Source organism: Lactuca serriola, chromosome 5 (assembly GCF_051521515.1).
Source record: "Lactuca serriola cultivar US96UC23 chromosome 5, Lser_US96UC23_V15, whole genome shotgun sequence".
NCBI classification, from domain to species: Eukaryota; Viridiplantae; Streptophyta; class Magnoliopsida; order Asterales; family Asteraceae; genus Lactuca; species Lactuca serriola.
The window spans coordinates 44,277,161-44,284,936 of record NC_136412.1 but is presented as its reverse complement, the minus strand read 5'-3'; positions in this window follow the sequence as shown (position 1 = coordinate 44,284,936).

Genomic DNA, 7,776 nt, shown 5'->3' with positions numbered 1-7,776 from the left:
TTAACTATTCTACTAATGCAATGAATGTTGTTGCTTGTTTTAGTATTGTGCATTGTTATGATAGTGTACATGACTTCCTCCACCCCCGAATGTTTCCGTCGTTCCGGTTTGGGGGTGTGACAAATGTGTTCGGTGTGAGGAGTCGTTGTAGTAGCACCTTACGTTTTATTGCTTGTCATCAAATTTAGGTGAGTCTTTGCACAATGTTTGGCACCACCGGTTGATTGATTATCTTTTATAGGATGCTAGCTGTCTGTGTAAATCTTTCATGTATAGTATGTGTTTGTATGTATACCGGGTGGGGCCCGATGCTAAGTGAGGCCTGATGAATGTGTTGGGTGAGGTCGATTGCATGTTACTGACAGATCTATACTGGGCGGGGCCCAAAGTCGAGTGAGGCCTGATGGATGTCGGGCGAGGTCCATTGTATGGATTCTATGTTGTATTTTTAGAAAACACAATAAGCTTTGTTCTTATGATTTATGTAACACTTGTGTCCTGGTATGTACCTTATGGCCCCTCTATTTTGAAATTATGCATTTTGGTCCCTGAAGTAGTACGCGGGGTGTACCACTTGGTACGCTTAGCATACTCGTGGAAAAGCTAGTACGCGGGGTGTACCACTTGGTACGCTTAGCGTATTGAGTTAAAGGAGATTCGGGACCCACGTCACATATGATGGGCATATGTATGTGTACGTTGGGCATATGTAGACTTAAATGAAACCCTAATTGAGGGTCTTGCACCTTATATAAGCCACCTTATTCTCTAGGGATGGCCTCATTACCAGCCTCTAAAGCCTCCAAAATCCTAAATCGAGTTCTAGCCTCCATTGTTAATCATTTGAGCCTTTGAAGAGAGTTTGGTATTCATTTTTTGCATTTTGAAGGAGTTAGAAGATCTTGAAGTCACTAAGCTTGGAGAGAAGGTCTTGGATCTAGAATGTCACACCCCAAAACCGCGAACGGCGGAAACGTTCTGGGGCGGATGACGTCATGTATAGCATCACAACACAGAAATATAGTAATCAAGCAAACAACGTCATCCATTGCATTAATAATTTATTTTAATACAAGTGTATTCTATACAGTTTATAGACAGCAAAAATGTGAATCAAAATAAAAGATGAGTCATGTAAGTGCTCCATCTTCTCAAAAGATGGCATCGGTACCTGTCTACTGATGACTTGAGAATACAAGTTATTTTGAAAGAGTTTATCAGCATTAAATATGGTGAGTTCATAAGTATTTTAGTGTCGTTGTTTGCATGAAAATGATTGTAAGTATTGAGTGTGTAAGGTTGTAAAAATGTTTGTAACCCTTAGAAAAACCTATATTTTCTATTAAAAGTAGCCTTCTACCAAGGCAGCAAGTGTACTGAATGTTTGTTCATTGTAAAAGTGAGTATTTTTCCCAAACGTGACTATCATTAGTAAAAATATGGTTTTACATTACCTTTCATGTGAGGAGGTCACAAGGTAGATGTAATGGGAGAATAATGAAGTATTGTAGTGTAATAATGTTATAACTATTATTTTACTAACTACCTTAATCCAATTGTTAATTAAATTATAATGTGATGTAATTGTAACCATACTTGATCGACCTAGTGAAACACGACACTCGAAGACGTCGAGATGTTATGACATTCATCACCCGAAGACCTACATGTCCCACTATAGCTAGCAGCAAGGTGTAGGACGGTCAGTCCAGTATAGATCTATACACGAATTCATGCTCTCCCTTTAGGAGACTCTGGATACAAGACGAGCCATGACCGAGATGCCATACCCCGAGGTAGTGCCTCGCATTTATTGCATAGTGTGTATGTAGTGTATGTAGTAGTGCAGTGTATGTCTTTCCTGATCCACATCATAGTGAGTTCTCTAGTGTAGTATATAGTGTGTATGAATAGTATGTATTAGTGTATGTTCTCTATGTCTAGTGAGTAGTATGTTCTCTTTAACTCTCATTATAGTGTGTTCACTTGTATAGTGTAATGTATGGTTTAAAGTATGTATTGACTCATGTATGAACTGACTCTTTGAATGTTACATTGTACTAGAAGTAGTAAGTAGTATATCCCTAAACTATACATATTATAGTTTACTAGAAAGATTGTTTGTATAACTGAGTGTATTGAAATAAGACAGAAAGCTTTTATGTTTATACATATACACATGATATATATAACTAAGGATCAAACGACACTCGGTCAAAAAAATAGGGGATTCTAAGTCCACAACCAAACAAGGAACAGGAAATAAAGTGTATTATTAGTCCTAAGTCCTTCAAACCTTACTTATATAACTATATATGTATTGGACATGATTTGACAATATATAAGTTTAAAGAGTTTTGAAAGCAAATATTTTGAAACTGAAACTAAGTTTTATAAAGAGTTTAACATGTAAAAGTGTTTTGAAATCATTTTGATGTAGTTTTGTTCACAAGACAGTTTAAAGCGTAGTAAATCCATTTGTGTACTAGTTATTAATCACATGTGATTGATATAATAACTAGTATAATTCAACTTTTATTCTCCCCTATAAAAGCATTTAAAAACATATAAAAGGTTAATTAAGGGGTATGAACTCACCTAGAGTGAGTGGTTTGGATGAATGGATGTTATAGGATGCTAAGTGTCAAGTGAAGACTTGAACACACACACACGGATCCTAATTAACATATAATAACACATATATGTAGCCAATTAGTCATTTAACAACTAATTAATCAAGTAAAGACACCCTAGAACAAGGAAAGCACTTTGATTCAAGTGCTAGGAGTACATTAGGGTTGCATCTAAGGGGAGTAACGCTTCTCAAAGGAGTTTATGGTCCAAATGGTAACAACTCATATGTTTACGGCCCATGGTCATTTCCCCATGAGTTGACGGCCGTAAACTCATGCTATTAAGTACCATTTTGTGTTTTGTGGTCTTATAAGTCATAAAGAAGTATCGTTACTTCAAGTCTAAGCCTTAGGAGGTCATGGTGGCACAATTTCACCCCTTTATAGAGTTTACGGCCTATGGACCATTCATCATGGGTTTATGGCCGTAAACCCTATGTATTCTTGGTTTTCTTGATGCTTAAGGTTCTAAACACTTCAAGGAAGTGCTCTAGACTAGTATCCAAGGCTAAGGGAGGGACTAGGGCTCACTTTGTCTCACTTTTGGGGTTTACAGCCCAAGAACATGCCTTGGCCGTAAACACCTTTGATCTTGTGATTCTTTGTGTTTTCTAGTTGAATAAGAAGTGAAACAAGCCTTAAAACACTCTAGGGTAAGAATACTTACAATAAAGGAGCATGTTTTGGTGTTTAAGGTCCAAGAACACTAGTGTGTGTTTCTGGTGTTCTTGGTGTTTTGAAGAACACTTGAAGATCTAAGTAAAAATGAAGAATTCATTGATGAAATGGAGTATAACAACTAGACGATAGGTTATAACAACAAATCAAACAAGGGAAACACTTACATTTTGGAAGATTGGAAGAGAGGGGTTATGATACTTGAGAGAAAACTTGGGAGTTCTTGAACTTGGAAGTGAAAAGTGAAGAGTTTGGGGAGTAAACTCATGCCTTAAGCATGAGTTCACGGCCAAGAGGAGTTTATGGCCCACACTCCCCAAGTTTGGCCATAAACACCTTGTTATGGTGTGAAGTGTTGATTTGTTACACATTAACCCTAGTAGATACATCCTTTTATTTGTTCGTTTGAAGAATAAATATTAAAACACTCAAACTGACTTTAAACTGGCTAAAAATTAGCAGAATTGTATGACTTTTATTTGAAGTGCTTGACTGTATGGTTTGTACAAATAGAAATTTCGGGTTGTTACATAGAATCACCACCCTTTTTGCAAAGCTTTTTAGGTATCAAGTTCTCGTCTTGACTTCTAGTTGTTTAGATCTCTTTTTGGGATGATTTGTCATGTTTTTGGCCATTGGTGGGTGGAGTGTTGAGTTAAGACGTCCAAATGACTTATCTTTTCAGATATAGGGTTATCATGGGCTCCTTAGGCTTAAAGGTGCCAACTTTATGTAGTTTAGGGCCTCATGCATTCATTAAGTATCTTACTAAGTCCTTGTTGAGCTTTAGAGATTCATAAAGCCATACATGGACGTAAAGTTAGCAACTTTACATGATAATCTAGCTCAAGGATGTCAGATCTGCATTCTGGATTGAAGTCTTAATGGGTTAAGAGCTAAATCTATCAATGGTTGATTTGGAAGAGTACGTTGGTTGTACAAGCCTGTACGTGCAGCATACAAGCCTTCAAGCTAGTACGCTTAGCGTACAAGCTGAGCACGCCCCTCGTACTCAGTCAGGTGGCATTTCAAAGATGGGCTTTAGGTTTGGGCCACGTTTTGGGCTAATAAGGTTAAGGTTTAGCTTGGCCATCTGATTTTGGGAGTTTTGTGCCATGATCATTATTGGGCCTTGGGCTAAGGCCCATGAGAGGGGATTGGGCCCAACTGGTCTTGATGGATTATTTAACTTTTGGGCTTATAAGATTGTGGAATTGGGCTTTAGTCTTGGACCAAGCTAGGTTAAGGGTAAACTGGTCTTTTTTACCCCAGGTAGGGATTTTTGGTTATGATTTTGATCCCAAATGTTAATTGGTTTTTATTTGTCAACTGATAGCTCGAGGAGTTGTAAGACCAGCAGTTAGGGATTATTTGGTTCATTCAACATTGCGAGGTGAGTTTCCTCACTGATTTAGCGGGTTGAAGGCACCAATGTCAGCCGATGTTTATGCTATGTTAGTATGCTAGTTGTCTGCGTGACTCTTGCATGTGTTATGTGCTTATATGCTTACCGGGCGGGGCCCAATGACCACTTTGTATGCTATGTATCTTTGTGATTATTTCATGTATATGTGTTTACTTGATATATGTTATATGTATGTTGGGTGGGGCCTAATATGTTTACCGAGCGGGGCTCGATGTCTGGCGGGGCCCGATGTCGGATGGGGTCCGATGCCAGGTGTGGTCCGATGACAGGTCCGGACCCATTATATGTTTATTTGTATGTATGGTATGTGGTATTTTGGGGAACTCACTAAGCTATGTGCTTACAGTTTTTATTTTATGTTTCTGGTACTTCCGGTTCCAAGGGGAAGAGCTCGGGTTGACTGCATCGCACACACCATATGGATTCTGTTTTTGGGACACACTTTGATTTTTATGATGTTTGATATAGTTATTTTTTTGGGGTTGTATGAACAATGTTTTTGGAATATAGTTTTATTCAAATTTAAAATATTAAAATTTTTGGGTTATATTTTTGGGATGTTTCAGTTTAAGTTAATGTTTCAGGTACTTCCGGTTCGAAGGGGAAGGGACCGACTTGATCGCAGCGCATCCACCTGTGTTCATCATTTCTATGATTTTGGGAATTATAGTTCGGTAACGATTTTCACATTGAGATACTTATGGATGATTTTATATGAATACTTGATGGTTTTTTGGTTGACCTAAAAATGAAATTTTTACATATGATTTTTTAGTATGATACAAGTCGATATAGAGCCTTGGTTTGAAGGATTCGAACACACTCTCAAGTATGTTTGAACTCAAACTGAGGATTTGTTAAGTTTTTTATAAAGAAACGATTTTCAAAACTGATCATTGCTAGAAAGAAGGGATGTGAGTACAACCTTTCTTAGTAATGCAGCAACCAGGGTATCACTTCAACCAGTGAACCCCAAACCAAGATTGTTTATCGTGAAGTGTTACATCTCCGTTCGTGAAAGAACTCTTGTAATACGAAATCCCCAACACTGCCAAACTACCCCACCTTAAAACATACAACGGCACCACCAACCCAGACAGCCACATCGATACGTACGAATGGACCATGATGTCCCTCAAACTGGACAGACGGTTCTGGTACACATATTTCCCCACTACCTTAGATGTCAATGCAGGAACATGGTTCAAGACACTGCGACCAGGCAGCATTAGCAACTTCAGCCAGCTGGAATACCTTTTCCTAACCAACTTTCATGCAACTCCGGAAATATAAGGGCGATTGCCACTCAATAAATGGATGCAAACAACAGGAAGGAGAGACACTCAAGTACAACTTTGCCAGATTCACCAAAGCTACACTAGACGTCTCGGGGCATGACGAAGGTCTAATCGCAGGAGCGTTCACCTGGGGGTTGTTTGTAAAGCCTGTAGATCTAGGCTAGTCAATTTAGAGATAATAGGGGTCGAAAATGACTTTTCGACAAAATATTATTTAGAATAAATAATCTTAACCAAGTTGTATAATATGTCTCAAGGGTTCCGTACATATAAAGAACGCCGAAATCCGAGTTATAACGAAGACGTTATGGCCCATCGAAGTTTTATGGCAAAACCAGCACGGCACCGGGAGACGTAAATAGTGAATTTTTGATAAAGGGATTTTTAGCCTTATCGATCCAAATAAAAGTTGTAGTATATGTTAAACCGGGAACATACAAAAAAAAGAACGCCCAAATCTGACTTCGTATGAGGAAGTTATGATTTTTCTAAGATTTGGCATAGCAGTGCACGACCCGAAACTCGAATTTTAGTTCGAGCGGTTTTTGGCTTACGCGACCTAAATGAGAATTGAAGATCTCATTAATAGGAACTCAGCAGTAAAAAGACGAACGAAAACAGAGTCCGTATGTGGAAGTTATGAATTTTACGCGGACATTTAACAGTATAATCTCCTCGTACTGTTAAATTTAAGATTGGTCAAGAATTAGCCAACGGATTCAAAATGAAGTTTGTAGATCTTATTTTTACCTACGCGTGGATATAAAGAACGTCAAAAACGGAGGTCGTATGTGAAAGTTACGGATTTTAGAAGTCGGAAGTGTGATGTGCGAAAATGGGTGATGTGGCACAATCTTGGTCATTGCTTTCTCCCCAAGTCTTGCCACTAGATGGTGACATGAGGCACCATGTTCAACCATTTTCACCCTATAAATTGAACCTCTCCCACCCTCATTTTCTTCACACCTTTCCCATTCTTTCTTCTTTTTACTCTCTCTAGAACCTCTCTCTAGCCCCAAAACCCCCCCAAAAGGCCTAGGGAACCTCCCTAGCACGAGGCGGAAGCCCCGGAGTGCTCGACGGCTCTGAGAGGAAGAGCTTTTCGGCTTGGGAATGCTTCTCCAAGCAAAGCCCAGTTTTCTATAAAACCCGCTGTAAGTGAGCTACACCTACGGTATTTTTAATATATCGTTTATTTAATTATAGTAACATTATTAGGAACATAAAATAAGTACTTGGGCTATTATTATGGGTTATATAAGTATTGTTTAACGCTTATATAATAGTAATAATAGCTAGACTATTAATTAGTCTCGACAAATAATAGACTAAACTCTAATGGTAATAATACTAGGTTTCGTCGAAGGAAATTATTTTTAAGAAGCGAAGCGTTGTGTAACGCCCACGTTTCCAGGCTAGGCATTATTGTTGACGTAATAGTCTAGGTTAACCTTTGTAATTCTTTTGAATTATTAATAATGAAATATTTGAGTGTTATGTGTTTTATGCTTGGTTATGTGGCTTAATTGAACTAAGTATAAAATAAGCATCAAAATTAAAGTGTGAGATAAGCCCGATATCTTTTCATAAAGTTGTAGTGGTCGAAACAAGGATTCTGGAGATATAAGGAATGCCAAAATCCGAGTTATAACGAAGAAGTTATGACATGTCGAAGTTTCGCGACAGAACCAGCACGACGCCGAATGACGTAAAATATGAACTTAAGATAGAGCGATATCTA